Here is a 26,634-nt window from a genome sequence, read left to right on the forward strand (position 1 = left end):
TCCCCATCGGTCAGAGGCAGGTCGCCATCTGACCCGACGAGTGCTTCGGGTGGGCCGTCTGGCACATGATCAAAGTTCCACTCCGGCTCGCTCGAGGAGGAAGACTGGAGGGAGAGGCCGGAGGAGATGGAGGAAGAGGAAGACATTGCTACAGGGAAAGAGGGTTTTTTGGTGCCGATAGCTAGAACAGAGGAAGGGGATGAAGAGGGCTAATCAATCGGCACAGTTAAATAAGGAGGGGCCTAGTGGAGATTTAATGCCATTGCAGTTTCCGAGGAAGTGATGCTAAAGCTATCAAATTTTGCAGAGAAGTTGAGAAGACAAGGCATCATGATGAAGGATACTGCGACGGTTCTGCTCTGCCACGACATGACCCGACGAAGAAAAAGCAGAGTGATTTTGGAATTATCAATTCCAAAACCAGGGGGGCATGTGTTATCACCAGAATTTGACCGAGTCAGAGGTGGGCCGCGATCAAGATGGACTTGAAGAATATACATGGAAGAAATACGTGAATCGGCCTGTTACGCAAAGTTTGGGCTAGTTTGCCCGTGTATCTGTAATATAGTAGGATACGTGTCGGTTAGTTAGAGTTTGTTTCATGCACGGTGGGGATTATTCCCACGTTAGAAAGTCTACGGACTATAAATATGTATCTAGGGTTTATGAAATAAACAACAATCACGTTCACCACAAACCAATCTAGGCGCATCGCCAACTCCCTTGTCTCGAGGGTTTCTTCCGGGTAAGCATCATGCTGCCTAGATCGCATCTTGCGATCTAGGCAGTACAAGTTTATTCGTCGTTCATGCGTTGCTCGTACTGAAGCCTTTTTGATGGCGAGCAACGTAGTTATCTTAGATGCGTTAGGGTTAGCATTGTTCTTCGTATCATATGCTATCGTTGTGCAACCCTTAGACATCTAGCCGCCCTTACGCCTATCTTAGGCGTAGGGGCGGCACCCCGCTTGATCGTTATTTAGTAGATCCGATCCGTTATGGTTGCTCCTTGTTCTTCAAGGATTAGTTTAATATCTGCATAGTTAGGCCTTACAAAGGGTTGGAGGATCCAGCGGCGCGTAGGGTGTAGTTTGCTAGCCCTAGACAGGATGTTCCGGGGATCAACCTCGTGTTGGTTTTTAGGCCCTGTCTAGGATCGGCTTACGATCACCGTGCGCGGCCGCGAGGCCCAATCACGAGTAGGACGTTCCGATTATGCGGTGAAAACCCTAAATCGTCGTAGATCGTTTTAGCTTTATCTTGATCAAGCAGGACCACCATATATTCGTACACCTCGTGCGAATCATGGGTGAATCGGCTCCTTGAGCCGATTCACAGGACAACCTGAGAGCCGATCGAGGCTCGTATTTAATGTTTACGTGTATGCCATGCAGGAAACTAAGCGAGGCATCTCCATCACCTTCCTGACCAGGTATAGGTCAGGTGGCACGCCCTTGCACCAGCATCGGACGTGCGTGCCGGAGTCTTTGCGGGCCGTCGCTCGGAGGGACCAGGGCCAGCCGCAGCCCTAAGTTGCTCCCGGCTCTCCTGTGTTGCCCGTCGTTGCTCGCCGGTGGGTTTCTGACCGCAACACCAGCACGATCCTAAACCGGCCCCGACTAACCCCACCGCCACCTCCATCCACCTACAAGAGCATGTCGTCCCCTAGGCGCGCCATCCCCGACCGACCCAACTCCCGTTTCCCACTCTAGCAGGGATTCAGAAGAGGCTTCATGCGTCGCCGCGAGAGCAAACATCACTGACAGGCCCACGTGCCCACGTGCAGCGCCCCTACCACACGCCGCCGCCTACCCCCAAGTGCAGCTACGCACATCGTGACATCCTCAGGCTGCAGCTTCGTCAATTCGACCTGATACAGGCTTACGGCGAACAAATAGCCGGAACGCGTGGGCACTCACACACGCATGGCAGATGGACATCGACGCTTTCCATCGCGGGCCGCAGCACGCACAAGTATTGCGGCTCGCCTGCTCGCAGGCGCGTGGTTCGTGTGTGTGCTGCGTCAGCCAGGCAGGCAGACGAGGTGCCCCGTCCGTCTCCATCACCTCCGCGGCAGTATTAGGGCATCTCCAGCATGCCGACGTATTTCGGACGTCTAAATTATCCACGAGCGTCTGTTTGCGTCGTCCCGCGAACATTGAAATAGTCGCTTGATGCAAATTGTCTGTTTGCGTCGGGGGGGGGGGGAGGGGAGGTGGGGGAACCCAGCGGTCGGACGCGTTTTGGAGAAACTTGCATTAACCCCTTTCTAAATTGCTTACACGGCTACGAAGTAGAATCGATATATTATTTGATCATGCCATGCGAAGTCGAATCAAACAGGTTCAAACAAATTAGAGAACATGTGAGAACAAAAAAAATTTAAACTAGCTACTTATTTATTTCTTGTTAGAAAACCCCGCCCCATCATCCACACGGACACGTTTCCTTCTCGTCACCTTCTCCGAAGAGGAACTGCAGGTCGACGCGTCCGACGAGTGGTTATTGTGGTCTTCCTCGTCGTCGGTGAATGGATGACGAGCCTCCGCCTGCGCCCGCACCTGCCCCTCGCACGGGCCCTTGCCTCCTTCCTTGCCACCATCGCGTCGTCGACCGCCTCCTGCGCCTCCACCCGTGTCCAGCTTGCAACTGAGTCCTCCTCCTCATCCCTGCCGTCGAGGCCAACAGCGTCCCCCTCCTCCTCGCCCTCTGTCGGCATGGAGCTAGGGTTGCTCGGTGTGGCAGCCCTTTCCCACCAATGCCGTCATCCCGGCGGCTTCCCCGTCGGTGTCTGATGGCAACGATAGGTTGCTCATGGTGGCTAGCCGATGTTGGAGAAGAAGATGAATGGCAGCCGGTTAGAGATGAATTAGAGCATTGATACGTCCAAAACGTATCTACTTTCCCGAACACTTTTGCTATTGTTTTGCCTCTAATTTGTGTATTTTGGATGCAACTAACACGGACTAACGCTGTTTTCAGCAGAACTGTTCTGGTGTCTCGTTTTTGTGCAGAAATCCAACTTTCAGGAAAATCCTCGGAATTTATGCGAAAGGTCTTATTTTTCCAGAAGATTGACGGAGCCAGAAGGGCAAGCAAGGTGGAGGCCCGAGGGCCCCACACACTAGGCTGGCGTGGCCCAGGAGGGGGGCGCGCGGCCCTAGCGTGTGGCCCCCTCGGCTGGCCTCCGACGCCCTCCTTTGGACTACTTAACGCCTTCGACCTAAAAACGCACGGGGGGTTTGTCGAAGTCGCCAGAAACCATCCAGTACGCCGCCACCATCGCGAAATTCTGTCTCGGGACCAGAAACTCCGTTCTGGCACTCCGCCGAGACGGGGAATTGGAGGAGATGTTATCACCAGAATTTGACCGAGTCAAAGGTGGGCCGCGATCAAGATGGGCTTGAAGATTATATACGGAAGAAATACGTGAATCAGCCTTATATGCAAAGTTTGGGCTAGTTTGCCCTTGTATCTGTAATATAGTAGATCGCATCTTAGATTAGAGGATAGAGTTTGACCCGTGCACGGTTAGGTGCACGCCTAAATTAGAAAGTCCCCTGGACTATAAATATGTATCCAGGGTTTATGGAATAAACAACAACCAACGTTCAACACAAATCAATCTCGGCGCATCACCAACTCCTTCGTCTCGAGGGTTTCTTTCGGTAAGCATCATGCTGCCTAGATCGCATCTTGCGATCTAGACAGCACAAGCTTATTTCGTTGTTCATGCATTGCTCGTACTGAAGCCTTTTTGATGGCGAGCAACGTAGTTATCTTAGATGTGTTAGGGTTAGCATTGTTCTTCGTATCATATGCTGTCGTAGTGCAACCCTTGCATATCTAGCCGCCCTTATACCTATCTTAGGTGTAGGGGCGGCACCCCGCTTGGTCATTATTTAGTAGATCCGATCCGTTACGGTTGCTCCTTGTTCTTCAAGGATTAGTTTAATATCTGCAATAGTTAGGCCTTACAAAGGGTTGGAGGATCCAGCGACGCGTAGGGTGTCGTTTGCTAGCCCTAGACAGGATGTTCCGAGGATCAACCTCGTGTTGGTTTTTAGGCCTTGTCTAGGATCGGCTTACGATCACCGTACGTGACCGCGAGGCCCAATCGTGAGTAGGATGATCCGATTATGCGGTGAAAACCCTAAATCGTCGTAGATCGTTTTTGCTTTATCTTGATCAAGCAGGACCACCATATATTCGTACACCTCGTGCGAATCATGGGTGGATCGGCTCCTTGAGCCGATTCACAGGATAACCTGAGAGCCGATCGAGGCTCGTATTTAATGTTTACGTGTATGCCATGCAGGAAACTAAGCGAGGCATCTCCATCACCTTCCTGACCAGGTATAGGTCAGGTGGCACGCCCTTGCACCAGCATCGGACGTGTGTACCAGAGGCTTTGCGGGCCGTCGCTCGGAGGGACCAGGGCCAGCCGCAGCCCTAAGTTGTTCCCGGCTCTACTGTGTTGCCCGTCGCTGCTCGCCAGTGGGTTTCTGACCGCAACATATTCTGGCACGCCCGGTGGGACAAGCTTCGACATCAACCACATCGCCATCTACATCTGAGATGGCGGACGGCACTCCAGTCACGTACGAGGATCTGACCGACGAGCTCAAGAAGAAGTATGACGAGGTTAAAGCTATCCTCGAGGCCGACCTCATCGGCTCTTTTCACAGAACCCGTTCGCATGGCATCAGGTGGAAGGGGTTCTCGCCTGATGGTGCGCTTGATGGAATAGACCTGTCTGCCCCGTCAGAAGAGCACACCAGGTCCCTGCGTCAGGAGATTAACTACATGGTGGCTCACTCGCTGCACCGCCACTCTAAGAACCTGGTGAACACTTTGGAGCGTGTCGCTCTTCGGGTGATCCAGGAGATCATGAGGCACCAGTACTCTCCGTCAGGACCAGCTCTCGGGACACACCAAGGAGAGATGCCACTCCAGTCCCGTCCACCGCTGCCATTTGCGTTGGCAGCACCAGAAGTGCCGAATTCACCGGCATTCGTCATCTACAAGATCGGTGGTGACCCTAGTGACTGCCAGTTCTTGCATGAGGCGCCTAAGGAGATCCCTCACGGGTACATGTGCACATACGTGCCAGATCGCTGAATCGGGCACTCACAAACCAGGCCGCGACAGCAGGGACTTCTGGGAAAACAGGAGGAACGTCAGCGACAGATCTTGAGAAGCAGACGTGGCTAGCTAAATATGCCACCCCGACGAACCTCCAGAGCTCAGCTCCTGCAGTTGGCTCAGAGCTGGAAAAGCAAGCATGGCTGGCTAAGTACGCCACCCCGGCGAATCTTCAGAGTTCGACTCCTACAGCCAGCACCGTGGATCAGATCAGCACGATCCTGAGGGACCAGTTCGGCATGGTGCCGAAAAGGAGGACAATCGGCTATTCCAAGCCGTACCCCGATGAATACGAGTTGGTCCCGCTACCACCCAAGTATCGGCTCCCTGACTTCTCCAAGTTCGGCGGATCAGATGGTTCCAGCTCCATCGAGCATGTGAGCCGATATTTGGCACAGCTAGGAACGGCCTCAGCGTCGGATCCACTGCGCGTGAGGTTCTTCGCACAGTCCCTCACGGGATCGGCTTTCGGGTGGTACACTTCGTTGCCACCGGATTCGATCTGGACTTGGAAGCAGTTGGAAGAACAGTTCCATATGCAGTTTCACTCAGAAGCTTCCGAGGCCGGCATTGCCGATCTAGCACAGATACGTCAGAAGCGTGGAGAAACTGTGGCAGAATACATCCAGCGCTTCAGAAATCTAAGGAACCGATGCTATTCGGCTCGTGTGACTGAAAAAGAAGCAGTCGAGTTGGCAGTGGTAGGCCTTGCCTCACAAATCAAGGATATGGCCTCCCAAGCAGACTACCCTTCACTGGCGCACATGGTTCAGAAACTGTCGGCATATGAACAGCGCCATCCGGACTTGTACCAGGACAAATTCAAGCGTGCGGTAGTCCTGGTTGAGGCAGATGAAGACGAAGGCTCTGCGGGAGATCAAGAGGTAGCAGTGGCTGAATGGACTCGGGGGCAACCCCCGTGTCCTGCAAATGGGTAAAGCCACTAGGTCCGCCCAGAGGGTTCGATTTTGATGTGACTAAAACGGAGCAAATCTTCGACCTCCTACTCAAGGAAAAGCAGTTGAAGATACCCGAAAGCCTCAAAATCCCCACGGTACAGGAGCTGAACGGAAAGCCATACTGCAAATGGCATAACTCGCTCTCCCATGCCACCAACGACTGCAGGGTGTGGCGTCAGCAGATCCAAATGGCGATAGAACAAGGACGTCTGATCTTTAACCAGTACGCCATGAAGGTCGACACCCACCCCTTCCCCGCCGTTAACATGGTGGAGTGCACTTACCCTGAAGGTTGCCAGCCAGGATCCTCGTTCAGCATCAACATGGTAGGACCTGGACACCACGCTGGCAAGGACGGAGACGAGGGTAGCTGCTCTCGTAGCAAGGACACGGAGGAGGCTGCTCCACGCGATCGGCTCCGTCACGACGGCAAGCGCTACGTCACAGAGGGAGAAGTGAGGAACATAAGATATCAGCGACCTCTCTCTGATCACCTCCTCAATAAATATGTGAGTCAATATAGCCAACGCCGACGATCCAGCGACGATGATGAAAGAGATCGTCTGGATAGAGAAGCCAGAAGACATCGTCGGCATGATCACGATGAGGAGGAGTACAAGCGCCGTGCCAAGGAAAAGTCAAGGGAACCAGACGACGAGGATAGGCACTGGGACTGTCCCTTCTTCAGACACTGCTGGGATTCAGGAATGAGCCGATTGCCTACAATCGGCAATTGCCCAGAATGTAGACAGAAGAGGAAGGATGCAGCTAATGTGTCCGTGTTCAAACGTCTAGGGCCTCTCCCACCACAAAGCAAACGCGCTGAGTCCCCTCGGATGGAAGATCTCGAGGATTTGGAAGACGAGGGAGAAGAAGAAGAAGACAGGTACCACCGACCAAGGTGGTGCCCTGATGGACTCAGCCGTTCCCAAAAGCGTAGGGTTCAACGATTGCGCGGCTTGGAGGAAGCCGAAAGGTTATACCTGCACACGCTAAGGAAGGCGTGGCCTGATCTGGCCGCGAAAATTCAGCGAACCCTGGACGAAGAGGGTCGACCACGGAAAATGGAGTGGCGCCCCAAGCAAAAGAAAGCCGATGATGAGACATCGGCTGGCACAAACATAGTGTTCGTCCTTCCGACGGAGCTTAGTGCTCCAGGATTACACGAGGCACCCAATTTGGACGACTGCGAGCGCATCAACGTGACGAAGGGAAGGGTTAGGCTGGTTTTATCCACTGGCCTGACCGTGTAGCAAGAGCAAACCGATGAGCAAATGTGGCGAGGCCGATCCTTTGGATCGGCCCCAAAGATCTATGAAGGAACGTTACGAAACCTTCATTGAGCGCTTCGATCAATATGGAGGCCGATTCCAGCAATCGGCCAAAATTATCCTCACCACATGTTCTGCTTGTGTTCAACATCAATCTACTTGGCAGCGGTTTTACGTCGGCTGATGAGTTAAGAAGAATCAACATTGGTCCTACCAGAGCCGACGTGCAAATGCGGTGCCTTGGCTAAACTACAGAGCCGATATCTGCAGTTACCTGACAGATTCGGCTCGGGGGGGCACCTAGTCAGATGAACATGTGTGCAGTGTGCAGTGAAACATTGGGGGCCGATTAGAAAAATCGGCCAGTAAAAAAAAAAACAACATCGGCGATGCACAGCCATTGACTCAGATTTTCGCCAAGATGGTTTTCAGTTCGGCTTCAAGAACTTCTGTTTCCTTGAAGGGAATGTACAATGAGAGCAGCCTCGGCTGCAATGAGCCGACAACCCTTTGCGCCAGTTAAGCTGTTGGTGTTTCATCTACAACATCGGCGTTCAGTGGAAGAAAGCTGATCAATGGGGGCAAGTTTGGTTGACTCTTAATGGTGGCTATCTTGGATTACCAGATTACCTGAGATCAAAGCCTTTTTGTTTGACCTGTGCATCCTCGCCAGTATTCTCGCCTTGATTAAGGCTCGGGGGGCAGCTCGCCCTAAAAAATCTTTGCTCTGGAGAGCCGATTTTGTTGGAATCGGTCGGTTCTGCATTATAACTTGGAAGCCGATGGTGACACATTTGGCTGATTCATTACTGTTCTCGCCTTGGATGAGGCTTGGGGGGCAACTCGCCCAAAAGGTTCTTGGCTCTGGGGAGCCGATTTGGTTGGAATCGGTTGGCTCTACATCGCAACTGTTCTGAAGAGTGGTGCTTTTGTTTACAGAGTTATCAGTTTCAGCATCCAAGCTGATTCAGCAACAGTTCCAGGGCTCTCTTAAAACGCCCGCTCAAAACCAAGTCGCCGGCCTGCTGCGATCAGCTGTGCCAAGTGCTATCGTCATCGGCGGAGCTAGCTAACTTGGAGGGATGACTGAATTGGCCTGTCTCGCAGTTTATCGTGAGAAACTAATGCGTTGCCACCGGACATTGAGCATTGGTTAGGCTAACAATCGACAAAGTCAGATGAGGAAAAATCGGCTAAGTCAGCATAAAGGACATCGGCAAAATCAAAGGAAGTTTTTTCATTGATAATAAGATTTCTTACAAAGAGAAGCCGATTGTTCAACAAAAGGAACAGATTACTACAGCTAATCCTATGCTAGTAGGTCCCTACTCTAAGGGCTGTTGCTGTCTTCGCCGTCGCTGGGGTAGCCGCCGTCATTGCTGCTGTCGGCGAGTTCCTCGTTGCTGCTACTGTAACCTTCAGCGGAGGCATCTTCCTCGTCATCGTCATCATCCTCATCTGACCAAGCCCAGCCACGGATGCGCTTTGGCGGCGGTTCGTCGGAGGAGGTGTCGTTCTCCCGTTCCTTCTTCGTGTCGGAGGAGATGTCTTCGTCTTCGTTGTCTTCTTCTTCTTCTTTGGTGATGGAGATGAATTTACCCCGGAAGGGAGGGTCGTCGTCGTCGCTCTCCGCCTCCAGTGCTCCGTCAATCAGGAACCGGAGGTCATCCTCCCCGTCAGTTAGGGGCATGGCCCCATCTGACCAGACGAGGTCCTCGCCCTCTGGCACAAAATTGAAGTCCCACTCCCGCTTGTCCCAATGCTTGGGAGCACGCCGGTTGTACGCCTCCATCTGGTTGTGCGCTGGAATCGACTCGCTGGAGGAGGAGGATTGGAGAGAAACGGAAGAGGAGGAAGAGGATGACATGGCTATGGAAGGAGAGGGTTTTTTGGCTGACGGCTAATTTGGAGCAGAAGGATAAAGAGGTGGAGCCAAAATTGTCAAATCGTGCAGAGAAGTTGAGAAGGCAAGTCCTCATGATGAAGAATACTGCGACGGTTCTGCTCTGCCACGACATGACCCGACGAAGGAAAAATAGAGTGATTTTGGAATTATCAATTCCAAAACCAGGGGGGCATGTGTTATCACCAGAATTTGACCGAGTCAAAGGTGGGCCGCGATCAAGATGGGCTTGAAGATTATATACGGAAGAAATACGTGAATCGGCCTTATATGCAAAGTTTGGGCTAGTTTGCCCTTGTATCTGTAATATAGTAGATCGCATCTTAGATTAGAGGATAGAGTTTGACCCGTGCACGGTTAGGTGCACGCCTAAATTAGAAAGTCCCCTGGACTATAAATATGTATCTAGGGTTTATGGAATAAACAACAACCAACGTTCAACACAAATCAATCTCGGCGCATCGCCAACTCCTTCGTCTCGAGGGTTTCTTTCGGTAAGCATCATGCTGCCTAGATCGCATCTTGCGATCTAGGCAGCACAAGCTTATTTCGTTGTTCATGCGTTGCTCGTACTGAAGCCTTTTTGATGGCGAGCAACGTAGTTATCTTAGATGTGTTAGGGTTAGCATTGTTCTTTGTATCATATGCTGTCGTAGTGCAACCCTTGCATATCTAGCCGCCCTTACACCTATCTTAGGTGTAGGGGCGGCACCCCGCTTGGTCATTATTTAGTAGATCCGATCCGTTACGGTTGCTCCTTGTTCTTCAAGGATTAGTTTAATATCTGCTAGGCCTTACAAAGGGTTGGAGGATCCAGCGACGCGTAGGGTGTCGTTTGCTAGCCCTAGACAGGATGTTCCGAGGATCAACCTCGTGTTGGTTTTTAGGCCTTGTCTAGGATCGGCTTACGATCACCGTACGTGACCGCGAGGCCCAATCGTGAGTAGGATGATCCGATTATGCGGTGAAAACCCTAAATCGTCGTAGATCGTTTTAGCTTTATCTTGATCAAGCAGGACCACCATATATTCGTACACCTCGTGCGAATCATGGGTGGATCGGCTCCTTGAGCCGATTCACAGGATAACCTGAGAGCCGATCGAGGCTCGTATTTAATGTTTACGTGTATGCCATGCAGGAAACTAAGCGAGGCATCTCCATCACCTTCCTGACCAGGTATAGGTTAGGTGGCACGCCCTTGCACCAGCATCGGACGTGTGTACCAGAGGCTTTGCGGGCCGTCGCTCGGAGGGACCAGGGCCAGCCGCAGCCCTAAGTTGTTCCCGGCTCTACTGTGTTGCCCGTCGCTGCTCGCCAGTGGGTTTCTGACCGCAACAGGAGATCATCGCCATCATCATCACCGACGTCTCTCCATCGACCAGCCATGTTTCCCCCATCCATGTGTGAGTAATTCCCCCGCTGTAGGCTGAAGGGGATGGTAGGGATTGGATGAGATTGGTTATGTAATAGTCATAAGATTGTTAGGGCATGGTGCCTAGTATCCGTAGATGTTACTTTTATGATATTGTTGCAACTTGTTATGCTTAATGCTTGTCACTAGGGCCCGAGTGTCATAATCTCAGATCTGAACATGTTATTGATTCATGAAGACATTCGTTGTTTATAATCTTACCTGCAAGTTGTATACACATGTTGTTGTCCGGAACCCGAGGCCCCAAAGTGACAGAAATTGGGACAACCGGAGGGGAAGGCGGTGATATGAGGATCACATGTGTTCACGGAGTGTTAATGCTTTGCTCCGGTGCTCTATTAAAAGGAGTACCTTAATTTCCAGTAGATTCCCTAGAGGCCTGGCTGCCACCGGCTGGTAGGACAAAAGATGTTGTGCAAGTTTCTCATTGCGAGCACGTACGACTATATATGGAACACATGCCTATTGATTGATTAGTACTTGGATACCGTTTTATTATTATCTGCAAATGCCCTGCTTTGATTGTTACATGAGTTTCTCTCATCCATGCAACGCCCGTTCATCCATCTCTGTGCCTACAGTATTTTAATCCTGCTGTTTACTATAATCACTACTGCTGTCTTTGTTACTCTGCTGCTGTTATTTCACTACTGCTACTGCTATAAAACTGTTACTACTGATAAACTCTTGCGAGCAAGTCTGTTTCCAAGTGCAGCTGAATTGACAACTCCGCTGTTAAGGCTTACAAGTATTCTTTGTCTCCCCTTGTGTCGAATCAATAAATTGGGTTTTACTTCCCGCGAAGACTGTTGCGATCCCCTATACTTGTGGGTCATCAAGCATGCGCATGGGTTTTATTGAGCAGGGATTAATGGTTGCGCGTATAATGAAGAGGTCTGCGGTTGCTCTTCCATGGCGGTTCGGCAGTTGGCGCGTCGATCATCGCGGTTGCCACTCCGGCGGTTGCCCTCCCCGGCAGTTGTTCTGCTTTAATTCGCGGTGGCTCGAGCTAGGGTCGCTGCCAGGGGGCCCGTGGGAGAAGCGAGCGGACGCTCGGCGCGTTCGCGGGAACGCAAACGTGGCGCATTTTTGCACCGCGTTTGCGTCTCCGCGAATGACCTAGACACTATGCGTCGCCTCACTGAAGCAGGGTGCAGGCGTATTTCCAATCCGTGCGGACGTCCCGTTTGCATCGTCCGTTGGAGATGCCCTTATTGTCGACCGACAGGCCAGCAGTGCGTTTATTAGAACATGATTTTTTGTCTGTTGTGCCACTCCAAAAGCGGCCTCAATGAAACTTTGTACTCCCTCCTTTTTATATTTTTTTGTAGTTGTGGATTTAGTTCAAATTAATTAAAACCACGATCGTATATGCATCAATCAAAGCACGCCACGGCACACATGCATCTTCGATCGACGGCTCATTGAAAAATTCAACCGAACAAACGAGAGAGTATGTCCTACTTTCTAGACCATTCCTTCAACCTTGAAGTTAGAATAATACAGAAAAGGCTTCGAATACTTAGTTGCACGCCCACTTTCTCGAGGGAATTGCTTCTCTACACAAATTAGTTGCACGCCCACAGCAAAGATTTTGCAGCTAAATATGGTGAACTGGCTCGGGGCTCTATTGAGCGAGCAAACCCCAAACCCCCTCGCATACAGTTTTCTTCCAGGTTACTTAACCACGTGTTCCCAGTGCCTCCCACTTCTAGTTCAACTATTGCATTGGTGACACTTGACCATCCTACTTTTATATATTTAGCTAAGCAAAAAAAAAAAAAAAAAAAAAAACTTCACTCCTGCATGCAGTACCACCGGTTATGGAAGATAGGAGATGGGAAAGCATGATCTTTGTAAATGTATTTTTCAGTGTAGATCTGCCATGGAGGTTATAGGGTTTTATGTAGGCACATAGAGTGATCCCATGTTCATGGTGCCGTAGCAACTACGTAGTACATAACAATTGTTCTAGTATTTTATGTAGGCTATGCTATTCTAGAAATATATATAATCTTGTAGGCAATGAATTCTGATTTATTCCCCTCAACAACTAGGTTGCAAACATGATAAAATAGATTGCACGATTATCTTCTTTTTATATACAACCTTACTCATATTATACCGAGAGATTCATATATTTTCTATGCGCTTGTTCAAGATCGGGAGCAAAGTGCATTATAAGAGCATCTCCAGCCGTTGGGGCTCCCCGGGCTGGACGAAAGTTTGGCCCGGGGAGAGATGAAGTTCTAGCCGTCTCCCCGGTAGACACCCGAGGTTCGGCGTTTTTTAGAGAAAAACGTCCCTGGATGCCAAATTTCCTGCATAATTCGGCAAATTTGACCAGTTTTATCAACATTTGGCTTATTTTTACAAATAAACGTTACAGTTCAACAAAACAAAACAAGTTTTCAAACAAATCAAATGGAAACTAGTTGGTGTTTCCTCGAAGCGTCCATATGTGCTCCACCAGATCATCCTGCAGCTGTTGATGCATTGTGGATTCTCGAATCTCTTGACGCATAGCGATGAACGCAGCCCACGATGCCGGCAGCTGGTGGTTAGGCTATGCAAGAGGACCCTCTCTGTCATATGGTGCACCTTGTTTGCTCAGAAGAACCGGATGCTTCCGCTCATCGTCGATAATCATGTTGTGTAAGCACACACAACAGTTCATCACCTTCCACATCTGATCTTTGGAACAAGTCAAAGCGGGTAACCGGACTACAGAAAATCTATGTTGGAGGACACCAAATGCACGCTCGACGTCCTTTTGGAACCTTCTTGTAGCTTGAAAAACTCCACCTTCTTCGGGACGACGGCGCCTGAGATAGTCTTCACAAATGTTGCCCACTTTGAATAGATACCGTCTGCAAGATAGTATCCCTTGTTGTACTACCGACCATTGATCACAAAGTTAACCGGGGGAGCATGACCCTCAACAAGCTTGGAGAAGATCAGCGAGTACCGCAAGACGTTGATGTCGTTGTTGGATCCCGGCATACCAAAGAAGGAGTGCCAAATCCAGAGATCATGCGTAGCCACTGCCTCAAGTATCACAGTGCAGCCTTTTTTGTGACCCTTGTACATTCCCTGCCAAGCAAACGGACAGTTTTTCCATTTCCAATGCATGCAGTCAATGCTTCCAAGCATCCCTGGAAATCCTCGAGCTTCATTGACAGCGAGGATCTTAGCAGTGTCTTCGACAGTCAGTGATCTCAAGTAGAGGTCCCCGAAGACTGCTATCACCGCCCTGTAGAACCGGTAGAAACAATCAAGGGCGGTGGACTCCGCCATCCGAAGATAGTCATCGGTAGAATCACCAGGAGCTCCATATGCCAGCATCCGCATAGCCACCGTGCACTTTTGGAGGGCGGAAAGCCCTGCCATGCCGGTGCAATCCAACTTGCATCTGAAATAGGAGTCGTACTCTCGAAGGGCATATACAATTTTCAGGAAGAGCTTCCGGCTCATCTTGAAACGACGCCTAAAAACAGCCTCACCGTGCAATGGTTCGTCGGCGAAGTAGTCGGTGATATGTCTCCGACGTATCGATAATTTCTTATGTTCCATGCCACATTATTGATGATATCTACATGTTTTATGCATACTTTATGTCATATTTATGCATTTTCCGGCACTAACCTATTAACGAGATGCCGAAGAGCCAGTTGCTGTTTTCTGCTGTTTTTGGTTTCAGAAATCCTACAAAGGAAATATTCTCGGAATTGGACGAAATCAACGCCCAGGGTCCTATTTTGCCACAAAGCTTCCAGAAGTCCGAGGGAGAGTCGAAGTGGGGCCACGAGGTGGCGACACACCAGGGCGGCGCGGCCCAGGCCCTGGCCGCGCCGGCCTAGCGTGTGGGGCCCTCGTGTGGCCCCCTGCGTTGCCCTTCCGCCTACTTAAAGCCTCCGTCGCGAAACCCCCAGTACCGAGAGCCACGATACGGAAAACCTTACTGAGACGCCGCCGCCGCCAATCCCATCTCGGGGGATTCAGGAGATCGCCTCCGGCACCCTGCCGGAGAGGGGAATCATCTCCCGGAGGACTCTTCACCGCCATGGTCGCCTCCGGAGTGATGAGTGAGTAGTTCACCCCTGGACTATGGGTCCATAGCAGTAGCTAGATGGTCGTCTTCTCCTTATGTGCTTCATTGTTGGATCTTGTGAGCTGCCTAACATGATCAAGATCATCTATCTGTAATTCTATATGTTGTGTTTGTCGGGATCCGATGGATAGAGAATACTATGTTATGGTGATTATCAATCTATTACCTATGTGTTGTTTATGATCTTGCATGCTCTCCGTTATTAGTAGAGGCTCTGGCCAAGTTTTTGCTCTTAACTCCAAGAGGGAGTATTTATGCTCGATAGTGGGTTCATGCCTCCATTAAATGGGACAAAGGATGAGAAAGTTCTAAGGTTGTGGATGTGCTGTTGCCACTAGGGATAAAACATTGATGCTATGTCCAAGGATGTAGTTGTTGATTACATTACGCACCATACTTAATGCAATTATCTGTTGTTTGCAACTTAATACCGGAAGGGGTTCGGATGATAACCTGAAGGTGGACTTTTTAGGCATAGATGCATGCTGGATAGCGGTCTATGTACTTTGTCGTAATGCCCAATTAAATCTCACAATACTTATCATATGTATGTGCATTGTCATGCCCTCTTTATTTGTCAATTGCCCGACTGTAATTTGTTCACCCAACATGCTATTTATCTTATGGAGAGACACCTCTAGTGAACTGTGGACCCCGGTCCTATTCTTTACATCGCATACAATCTACTGCAATACTTGTTCTTTACTGTTTTCTGCAAACAATCATCTTCCACACAATACGGTTAATCCTTTGTTACAGCAAGCCGGTGAGATTGACAACCTCACTGTTTCGTTGGGGCAAAGTACTTTGGTTGTGTTGTGCAGGTTCCACGTTGGCGCCGGAATCCCTGGTGTTGCGCCGCACTACATCCCACCGCCATCAACCTTCAACGTGCTTCTTGGCTCCTCCTGGTTCGATAAACCTTGGTTTCTTTCTGAGGGAAAACTTGCTACTGTCTGCATCACACCTTCCTCTTGGGGTTCCCAACGGACGTGTGTCAACTGCACGCATCAAGCTCTTTTTCTGGCGCCGTTGCCGGGGAGATCAAGACACGCTGCAAGGGGAGTCTCCACAATCCAATCTCTTTACTTTGTTTTTGTCTTGCTTTATTTTATTTACTATTTTGTTTGCTGCACTTAAACAAAACACAAAAAAATTAGTTGCTAGCTTTACTTTATTTACTGTCTTGCTCTCTACATCAAAAACAGAAAAAAATTAGTTACTTGCATTTACTTTATCTAGTTTGCTTTATTTACTACTGCTAAAATGAATACTCCTGAAAACACTAAGTTGTGTGACTTCACAACCACAAATAATAATGATTTCCTATGCATACCTATTGCTCCACCTGCTACTACAGCAGAATTCTTTGAAATTAAACCTGCTTTACTGAATCTTGTTATGAGAGAGCAATTTTCTGGTGTTAGTTCTGATGATGCTGCTGCCCATCTTAATAATTTTGTTGAATTGTGTGAAATGCAAAAGTATAAAGATGTAGATGGTGATATTATAAAATTGAAATTGTTTCCTTTCTCATTAAGAGGAAGAGCTAAAGATTGGTTGCTATCTTTGCCTAAGAATAGTATTGATTCATGGACTAAATGTAAGGATGCTTTTATTGGTAGATATTATCCTCCCGCTAAAATTATATCTTTGAGAAGTAGCATAATGAATTTTAAACAATTAGATAATGAACATGTTGCTCAAGCGTGGGAGAGAATGAAATCTTTGGTAAAGAATTGCCCAACCCATGGACTGACTACTTGGATGATCATCCAAACCTTTTATGCAGGACTAAATTTTTCTTCGTGAAACCTATTGGATTCAGCTGCTGGAGGTACCTTTATGTCCATCACTTTGGGGGCGGCAACAAAGCTTCTTGATGATATGATGATAAATTACTCTGAATGGCACACGGAAAGAGCTCCACAAGGTAAGAAGGTAAATTCTGTCGAAGAAACTTCCTCCTTGAGTGATAAGATTGATGTGATTATGTCTATGCTTGTGAATGGTAGATCTAATGTTGATCCTAATAATGTTCCTTTAGCTTCATTGGTTGCTCAAGAATAAAATGTTGATGTGAATTTCATTAAAAATAATAATTTCAACAACAATGCTTATAGGAACAATTCTGGTAATAACTATAGGCCATATCCCGCTAGTGGTAATGATTATGGTAATTCTTATGGTAGATATGAGGAAAAGATGCTAGAAATTGAAAGATCCACTAAGAACTTTATGCAATCACAATATGAGCAAAATCAATTGTTTAATAAAACTATGAATGAACAATCTACCTTGTTGAAAATATAGGAAATCAACTTGAAAACTTGAATATGGAGATTTCGGGTTTGCAAACTAAAATTTCAAATGCTGAAAACCGAATCTCATACATGTCCGCGTCACAATCCTCTTTAATTAATAAAATGGCTGCTAAACCTGAGGACATTGATAATAAGATTACTACTACAGCAAATGCCATCCAAGTTAGAATTAATGAGAATATAAGATTAATGGCTGAATTGCGTGCTAGGTGGGATAGAGAAGAAAATGAAAAACTAGCTAAAGAGAATAATGTAGCTAAAGTTTGGACTATTACCACCACTAGTAATGATAATGATTCACATGTTGCTGCATCTCCTACTATCAATGGTAAAATAATTGGTGTTGGCAATGTTTCTACTCCTAGTGCAAAGCGTACAAAACTGCCTGAAATTGCTAAAACTACTGAAACTGCTTGTGATAAAACTGCTGAAATTTTTTTCAACATTGGGGATAATGATCCCATTGCTGTAGCTCATAATGATTTAGATTTTGATGATTGTCACATCTCTGAAGTTATAAAGTTCTTACAAAAACTTGCTAAGAGTCCCAACGCTAGTGCTATAAATTTGGCCTTTACAAAACATATTACAAATGCTCTCATAAAAGCTAGAGAAGAGAAACTAAAACTTGAAACCTTGATACGTCTCCGACGTATCGATAATTTCTTATGTTCCATGCCACATTATTGATGTTATCTACATGTTTTATGCACACTTTATGTCATATTCGTGCATTTTCTGGAACTAACCTATTAATAAGATGCCGAAGTGCCAGTTCCTGTTTTCTGCTGTTTTTTGTTTCAGAAATCCTAGTAACGAAATATTCTCGGAATCGGACGAAATCAACGCCCAGGTTCCTATTTTGCCCGGAAGCATCCAGAACACCCGAGAGCCGCCAGAGGGAAGCCCTGGGGGCCCCACACTACACCCTGGCGCGGCCAGAGGGGGGGCCGCGCCGCCCTATGGTGTGGTGGCCTCAGGCCCCCTCCAAGGCTGCCCTTCCGCCTATTTAAAGCCTCCGTCGCGAAAACCCTATCACGATCGACGAAACCCATAGAAACCTTCCAGAGCCGCCGCCATCGCGAAGCCAAGATCTGGGGGACAGGAGTCTCTGTTCCGGCACGCCGCCGGAACGGGGAAGTGCCCCCGGAAGGCTTCTCCATCGACACCACTGCCATCTCCACCGCCATCTTCATCACCGCTGCTGCTCCCATGAGGAGGGAGTAGTTCTCCATCGAGGCTCGGGGCTGTACCGGTAGCTATGTGGTTCATCTCTCCCCTATGTACTTTAATACAATAATCTCATGAGCTGCCTTACATGATTGAGATTCATATGATGATGCTTGTAATCTAGATGTCGTTATGCTAGTCAAGTGAATTTTACTTATGTGATCTCCGGAGACTCCTTGTCCCACGTGTGTAAAGGTGACAGTGTGTGCACCGTGTGGGTCTCTTAGGCTATATTTCACAGAATACTTATTCACTGTTATGAGTGGCATAGTGAAGTGTTTATTTATATCTCTTTATGATTGCAATGTATTTTGTATCACAATTTATCTATGTGCTACTCTAGCAATGTTATTAAAGTAGTTTTATTCCTCCTGCACGGTGTAATGGTGACAGTGTGTGCATCCGTGTTAGTACTTGGTTTATGCTATGATTATGATCTCTTGTAGATTATGAAGTTAACTATTGCTATGATAGTATTGATGTGCATTATTCCTCCTACATAGCATGAAGGTGACAGTGTGCATGCTATGCTAGTACTTGGTTTAGTCGAATTGATCTTTCATGCACTCTAAGGTTATTTAAATATGAACATTGAATTGTGGAGCTTGTTAACTCCGGCATTGAGGGTTCGTGTAATCCTACGCAATGTGTTCATCATCCAACAAGAGTGTAGAGTATGCATTTATCTATTCTGTTATGTGATCAATGTTGAGAGTGTCCACTAGTGAAAGTGTAATCCCTAGGCCTTGTTCCTAAATACTGCTATCGCTGCTTGTTTACTGTTTTACTGCGTTACTACTGCTGCAATACTACCACCATCAACTACACGCCAGCAAGCTATTTTCTGGCACCGTTGCTACTGCTCATATATATTCATACCACCTGTATTTCATTATCTCTTCGCCGAACTAGTGCACCTATTAGGTGTGTTGGGGACACAAGAGACTTCTTGCTTTGTGGTTGCAGGGTTGCATGAGAGGGATATCTTTGACCTCTTCCTCCCTGAGTTCGATAAACCTTGGGTGATCCACTTAAGGGAAAACTTGCTGCTGTTCTACAAACCTCTGCTCTTGGAGGCCCAACACTGTCTACAAGAAAAGGAGGGGGGCGTAGACATCAAGCTATTTTCTGGCGCCGTTGCCGGGGAGGAAAAGTAAAAGGTACTCACACTCCGGATCTCGGCTACTAAGCTATTTTTCGGCGCCGTAAGTACTCGAAGCTATTTCCTTTAGATCCTGCAATTGCATCTTTTTGTTTCTTGTTTACACTAGTTTGGCATAATGGACAAGAATGAGCTTCTTATGCTATTTCCTGATTTAAAACATGGATTGTTTGATGCGAAAATTAAAAAACCTATGGAATCTTATTTGCATGCTGGTAGTAATATTAGTATGAACGCTTTGAACACCATTGTTGATAATGATATAGAAAATTCTAAGCTTGGGGAAGCTGGTTTTGATGAGCATGATCTTTTTAGTCCACCAAGCATTGAGGAGAAAATTTACTTTGATGATACTTTGCCTCCTATTTATGATGATTATAATGATAGTAGTCTTTTGTTACCGCCTGTTATGGAGGATGAATTTGATTATGATTACAATATGCCTCCTATATTTGATGATAGCTACTTTGTTGAATTTGCTCCCACTATTACTAATAAAATTGATTATGCTTATGTGGAGAGTAATAATTTTATGCATGAGACTCATGATAAGAATGCTTTATGTGATAGTTATATTGTTGAGTTTGCTCATGTTGCTACTGAAAGTTATTATGAGAGAGGAAAATATGGTTGTAGAAATTTTCATGTTACTAAAACACCTCTCTATGTGCTGAAATTTTTCAAGCTACACTTGTTTTATCTTCCTATGCTTGTTACTTTGCTCTTCATGAACTTGTTTATTTACAAGATTCCTTTGCATAGGAAGCATGTTAGGCTTAAATATGTTTTGTATTTGCTTCTTGATGCTCTCTTTTGCTTCAAATACTATTTCTTGCGAGTGCATCATTAAAACTACTGAGCCCATCTTAATGGCTATAAAGAAAGAACTTCTTGGGAGATAACCCATGTGTTATTTTGCTACAGTACTTTGTTTTATATTTGTGTCTTGGAAGTTGTTTACTACTGTAGCAACCTCTCCTTATCTTAGTTTTGTGTTTTGTTGTGCCAAGTGAAGCCTCTAATCGAAGGTTGATACTAGATTTGGATTTCTGCGCAGAAACAGATTTTTATCTGTCACGAATCTGGGATGTTTTCTCTGTAAAAAAATCAGAAAAATATGCCAATTTACGTGCGTGTTCCACAGATATGTGCGCAACTTTCATTAGTTTTGAGTTTTCTGATCTGAGCAACGGAAGTATTTATTAAAAATTCGTCTTTACGGACTGTTCTGTTTTGACAGATTCTGCCTTTTATTTCGCATTGCTTCTTTCGCTGTGTTGGGTGGATTTATTTGTTCCATTACCTTCCAGTAGCTTTGAGCAATGTCCAGAAGTGTTAAGAATGATTGTGTCACCTCTGAACATGGGAGTTTTTGATTATGTACTAACCCCTCTAATGAAGTTTATGAGAAGTTTGGTGTGAAGGAAGTTTTCAAGGGTCAAGAGAGGAGGATGATATACTATGATCAAGAAGAGTGAAAGCTCTAAGCTTGGGGATGCCCCGGTGGTTCACCCCTGCATATTTCAAGAAGACTCAAGCATCTAAGCTTGGGGATGCCCAAGGCATCCCCTTCTTCATCGACAAATTATCAGGTTCCTTCTCTTGAAACTATATTTTTATTCGGTCACATCTTATGTGCTTTACTTGGAGCGTCTGTATGCTTTTATTTTTGTTTGTGTTTGAATAAATTGGATTACATCATGCTTGTGTGGGAGAGAGACACGCTCCGCTGTTGCATATGAACACATGTGTTCGTAGCTTTTAGTATTCATGGCGAAGTTTCTTCTTCGTTAAATTGTTATATGGTTGGAATTGGAAAATGATACATGTAGTAATTGCTATAATGTCTTGGGTAATGTGATACTTGGAAATTGTTGTGCTCATGTTTAAGCTCTTGCATCATATGCTTTGCACCCATTAATGAAGAAATACATAGAGCATGCTAAAATTTGGTTTGCATATTTGGTTTCTCTAAGGTCTAGATAATTTCTAGTATTGAGTTTGAACAACAAGGAAGACGGTGTAGAGTCTTATAATGTTTACAATATGTCTTTTATGTGAGTTTTGCTGCACCGGTTCATCCTTGTGTTTGTTTCAAATAAGCCTTGCTAGCCTAAACCTTGTATCGAGAGGGAATACCTCTCATGCATCCAAAATACTTGAGCCAACTACTATGCCATTTGTGTCCACCATACCTACCTACTACATGGTATTTTCCGCCATTCCAAAGTAAATTGCTTGAGTGCTACCTTTAAAATTCCATCATTCACCTTTACAATATATAGCTCATGGGACAAATAGCTTAAAAACTATTGTGGTATTGAATATGTACTTATGCACTTTATCTCTTATTAAGTTGCTTGTTGTGCGATAACCATGTTCACTGGGGACGCCATCAACTACTCTTTGTTGAATTTCATGTGAGTTGCTATGCATGTTCGTCTTGTCTGAAGTAAGAGCGATCTACCACCTTATGGTTAAGCATGCATATTGTTAGAGAAGAACATTGGGCCGCTAACTAAAGCCATGATCCATGGTGGAAGTTTCAGTTTTGGACATACATCCTCAATCTCATATGAGAAAATTATTAATTGTTGTTACATGCTTATGCATAAAAGAGGAGTCCATTATCTGTTGTCTATGTTGTCCCGGTATGGATGTCTAAGTTGAGAATAATCAATAGCGAGAAATCCAATGCGAGCTTTCTCCTTAGACCTTTGTACAGGCAGCATAGAGGTACCCCTTTGTGACACTTGGTTAAAACATGTGCATTGTGATGATCCGGTAGTCCAAGCTAATTAGGACAAGGTGCGGGCACTATTAGTATACTATGCATGAGGCTTGCAACTTGTAAGATATAATTTACATGATACATATGCTTTATTACTACCGTTGACAAAATTGTTTCATGTTTTCAAAATCAAAGCTCTAGCACAAATATAGCAATCGATGCTTTTTCTCTATGGAGGACCATTCTTTTACTTTCATTGTTGAGTCAGTTCACGTATTTCTCTCCACCTCAAGAAGCAAACACTTGTGAACTGTGCATTGATTCTTACATACTTGCATATTGCACTTATTATATTACTCTATGTTGATAATATCCATAAGATATACATGTTACAAGTTGAAAGCAAGCGCTGAAACTTAATCTTCCTTTGTGTTGCTTCAATGCCTTTACTTTGAATTATTGCTTTATGAGTTAACTCTTATGCGAGACTTATTGATGCTTGTCTTGAAATACTATTAATGAAAAGTCTTTGCTATATGATTCACTTGTTTACTCATGTCATATACATTGTTTTGATCGCTGCATTCACTACATATGCTTTACAAATAGTATGATCAAGGTTATGATGGCATGTCACTCCAGAAATTATCTTTGTTATCGTTTTACCTGCTCGGGACGAGCAGAACTAAGCTTGGGGATGCTGATACGTCTCCGATGTATCGATAATTTCTTATGTTCCATGCCACATTATTGATGTTATCTACATGTTTTATGCACACTTTATGTCATATTCGTGTATTTTCTGGAACTAACCTATTAACAAGATGCCGAAGTGCCAGTTCCTGTTTTCTGCTGTTTTTGGTTTCAGAAATCCTAGTAACGAAATATTCTCGGAATCGGACGAAATCAACGCCCAGGTTCCTATTTTGCCCGGAAGCATCCAGAACACCCGAGAGCCGCCAGAGGGAAGCCCTGGGGGCCCCACACTACACCCTGGCGCGGCCAGAGGGGGGGCCGCGCCGCCCTATGGTGTGGTGGCCTCAGGCCCCCTCCAAGGCTGCCCTTCCGCCTATTTAAAGCCTCCGTCGCGAAAACCCTATCACGATCGACGAAACCCACAGAAACCTTCCAGAGCCACCGCCATCGCGAAGCCAAGATCTGGGGGACAGGAGTCTCTGTTCCGGCACGCCGCCGGAACGGGGAAGTGCCCCCGGAAGGCTTCTCCATCGACACCGCTGCCATCTCCACCGCCATCTTCATCACCGCTGCTGCTCCCATGAGGAGGGAGTAGTTCTCCATCGAGGCTCGGGGCTGTACCGGTAGCTATGTGGTTCATCTCTCCCCTATGTACTTCAATACAATAATCTCATGAGCTGCCTTACATGATTGAGATTCATATGATGATGCTTGTAATCTAGATGTCGTTATGCTAGTCAAGTGAATTTTACTTATGTGATCTCCGGAGACTCCTTGTCCCACGTGTGTAAAGGTGACAGTGTGTGCACCGTGTGGGTCTCTTAGGCTATATTTCACAGAATACTTATTCACTGTTATGAGTGGCATAGTGAAGTGCTTATTTATATCTCTTTATGATTGCAATGTATTTTGTATCACAATTTATCTATGTGCTACTCTAGCAATGTTATTAAAGTAGTTTTATTCCTCCTGCACGGTGTAATGGTGACAGTGTGTGCATCCGTGTTAGTACTTGGTTTATGCTATGATTATGATCTCTTGTAGATTATGAAGTTAACTATTGCTATGATAGTATTGATGTGTATTATTCCTCCTACATAGCATGAAGGTGACAGTGTGCATGCTATGCTAGTACTTGGTTTAGTCGAATTGATCTTTCATGCACTCTAAGGTTATTTAAATATGAACATTGAATTGTGGAGCTTGTTAACTCCGGCATTGAGGGTTCGTGTAATCCTACGCAATGTGTTCATCATCCAACAAGAGTGTAGAGTATGCATTTATCTATTCTGTTATGTGATCAATGTTGAGAGTGTCCACTAGTGAAAGTGTAATCCCTAGGCCTTGTTCCTAAATACTGCTATCGCTGCTTGTTTACTGTTTTACTGCGTTACTACTGCTGCAATACTACCACCATCAACTACACGCCAGCAAGCTATTTTCTGGCACCGTTGCTACTGCTCATATATATTCATACCACCTGTATTTCACTATCTCTTCGCCGAACTAGTGCACCTATTAGGTGTGTTGGGGACACAAGAGACTTCTTGCTTTGTGGTTGCAGGGTTGCATGAGAGGGATATCTTTGACCTCTTCCTCCCTGAGTTCGATAAACCTTGGGTGATCCACTTAAGGGAAAACTTGCTGCTGTTCTACAAACCTCTGCTCTTGGAGGCCCAACACTGTCTACAGGAAAAGGAGGGGGGCGTAGACATCAAACCTCTATTCCTAGAAAGTTAGAAGATGGTTGGGAGCCTATCATTAAGATGAGGGTCAATGATTTTGATTGTAATGCTTTATGTGATCTTGGTGCAAGTATTTCTGTTATGCCTAAGAAAATTTATGACATGCTTGACTTGCCACCATTGAAAAATTGTTATTTGGATGTTAATCTCGCTGATAATGCTAAAAAGAAACCTCTGGGGAGAGTTGATAATGTTCGCATTATGGTTAGCAATAACCTTGTCCCGTTGATTTTGTTGTCTTGGATATTGAATGCAATGCATCTTGTCCCATTATATTGGGAAGACCTTTTCTTCGAACCGTTGGTGCTACTATTGATATGAAGGAAGGTAATATTAAATATCAATTTCCTCTCAAGAAAGGTATGGAACACTTCCCTAGAAAAAGAATGAAGTTACCTTATGATTCTATTATTAGAACAAATTATGATGTCGATGCTTCATCTCTTGATAATACTTGATTTACACTTTCTGCGCCTAGCTGAAAGGCGTTAAAGAAAAGCGCTTATGGGAGACAACCCATGTTTTTACTACAGTACTTTGTTTTATATTTGAGTCTTGGAAGTTGTTTACTACTGTAGCAACCTCTCCTTATCATGTTTTTGTGCCAAGTAAAGTCTCTATGGTAAAGTTGATGCTAGATTTGGATTGCTGCACAGAAACAGCATTGCTGTCTGTCACGAATTCGCGCAGAAGTCTCTGTAAAAAAATCAAAACAATCTGCAAATTTACGTGCGTGATCCTCAGATATGTACGCAACTTTCATTAGTTTTGAGTTTTTCCGTTTGAGCAAGTTAAGTGCCCCTTCCAGGTTCGTCTTTACGGACTGTTCTGTTTTTGACAGATTCTGCCTTTTATTTCGCATTGCCTCTTTTGCTATGTTGGATGAATTTCTTTGATCCATTAATGTCCAGTAGCTTTGTGCAATGTCCAGAAGTGTTAAGAATGATTGTGTCACCTCTGAACATGTGGATTTTTATTGTGCACTAACCCTCTAATGAGTTTGCTTGAAGTTTGGCGTGAAGGAAGTTTTCAAGGGTCAAGAGAGGAGTATGATATACTATGATCAAGAGGAGTGAAAGCTCTAAGCTTGGGGATGCCCCGGTGGTTCACCCCTGCATATTTTAAGAAGACTCAAGCGTCTAAGCTTGGGGATGCCCAAGGCATCCCCTTCTTCATCGACAACATCATCAGGTTCCTCCCCTGAAACTATATTTTTATTCAGTCACATCTTATGTACTTTGCTTGGAGCGTCTGTTTGTTTTTGTTTTTGTTTTTGTTTGAATAAAATGGATCCTAGCATTCACTGTGTGGGAGAGAGACACGCTCCGCTGTTGCATATGGACAAATATGTCCTTAGGCTTTACTCATAGTATTCATGGCGAAGGTTGAATCTTCTTCGTTAAATTGTTATATGGTTGGAATCGGGAAATGCTACATGTAGTAATTCTAAAATGTCTTGAATAATTTGATACTTGGCAATTGTTGTGCTCATGTTTAAGCTCTTGCATCATATACTTTGCACCCATTAATGAAGAAATACATAGAGCTTGCTAAAATTTGGTTTGCATATTTGGTCTCTCTAAAGTCTAGATAATTTCTAGTATTGAGTTTTGAACAACAAGGAAGACGGTGTAGAGTCTTATAATGTTTACAATATGTCTTTTATGTGAGTTTTGCTGCACCGGTTCATCCTTGTGTTTATTTCAAATAAACCTTGCTAGCCTAAACCTTGTATCGAGAGGGAATACTTCTCATGCATCCAAAATCCTTGAGCCAACCACTATGCCATTTGTGTCCACCATACCTACCTACTATATGGTATTTCCCCGCCATTCCAATGTAAATTGCTTGAGTGCTACCTTTAAAATTCCATCATTCGCCTTTGCAATATATAGCTCATGGGACAAAATAGCCTTAAAAACTATT

This window comes from Lolium perenne, chromosome 4, assembly GCF_019359855.2.
Source record: "Lolium perenne isolate Kyuss_39 chromosome 4, Kyuss_2.0, whole genome shotgun sequence".
NCBI classification, from domain to species: Eukaryota; Viridiplantae; Streptophyta; class Magnoliopsida; order Poales; family Poaceae; genus Lolium; species Lolium perenne.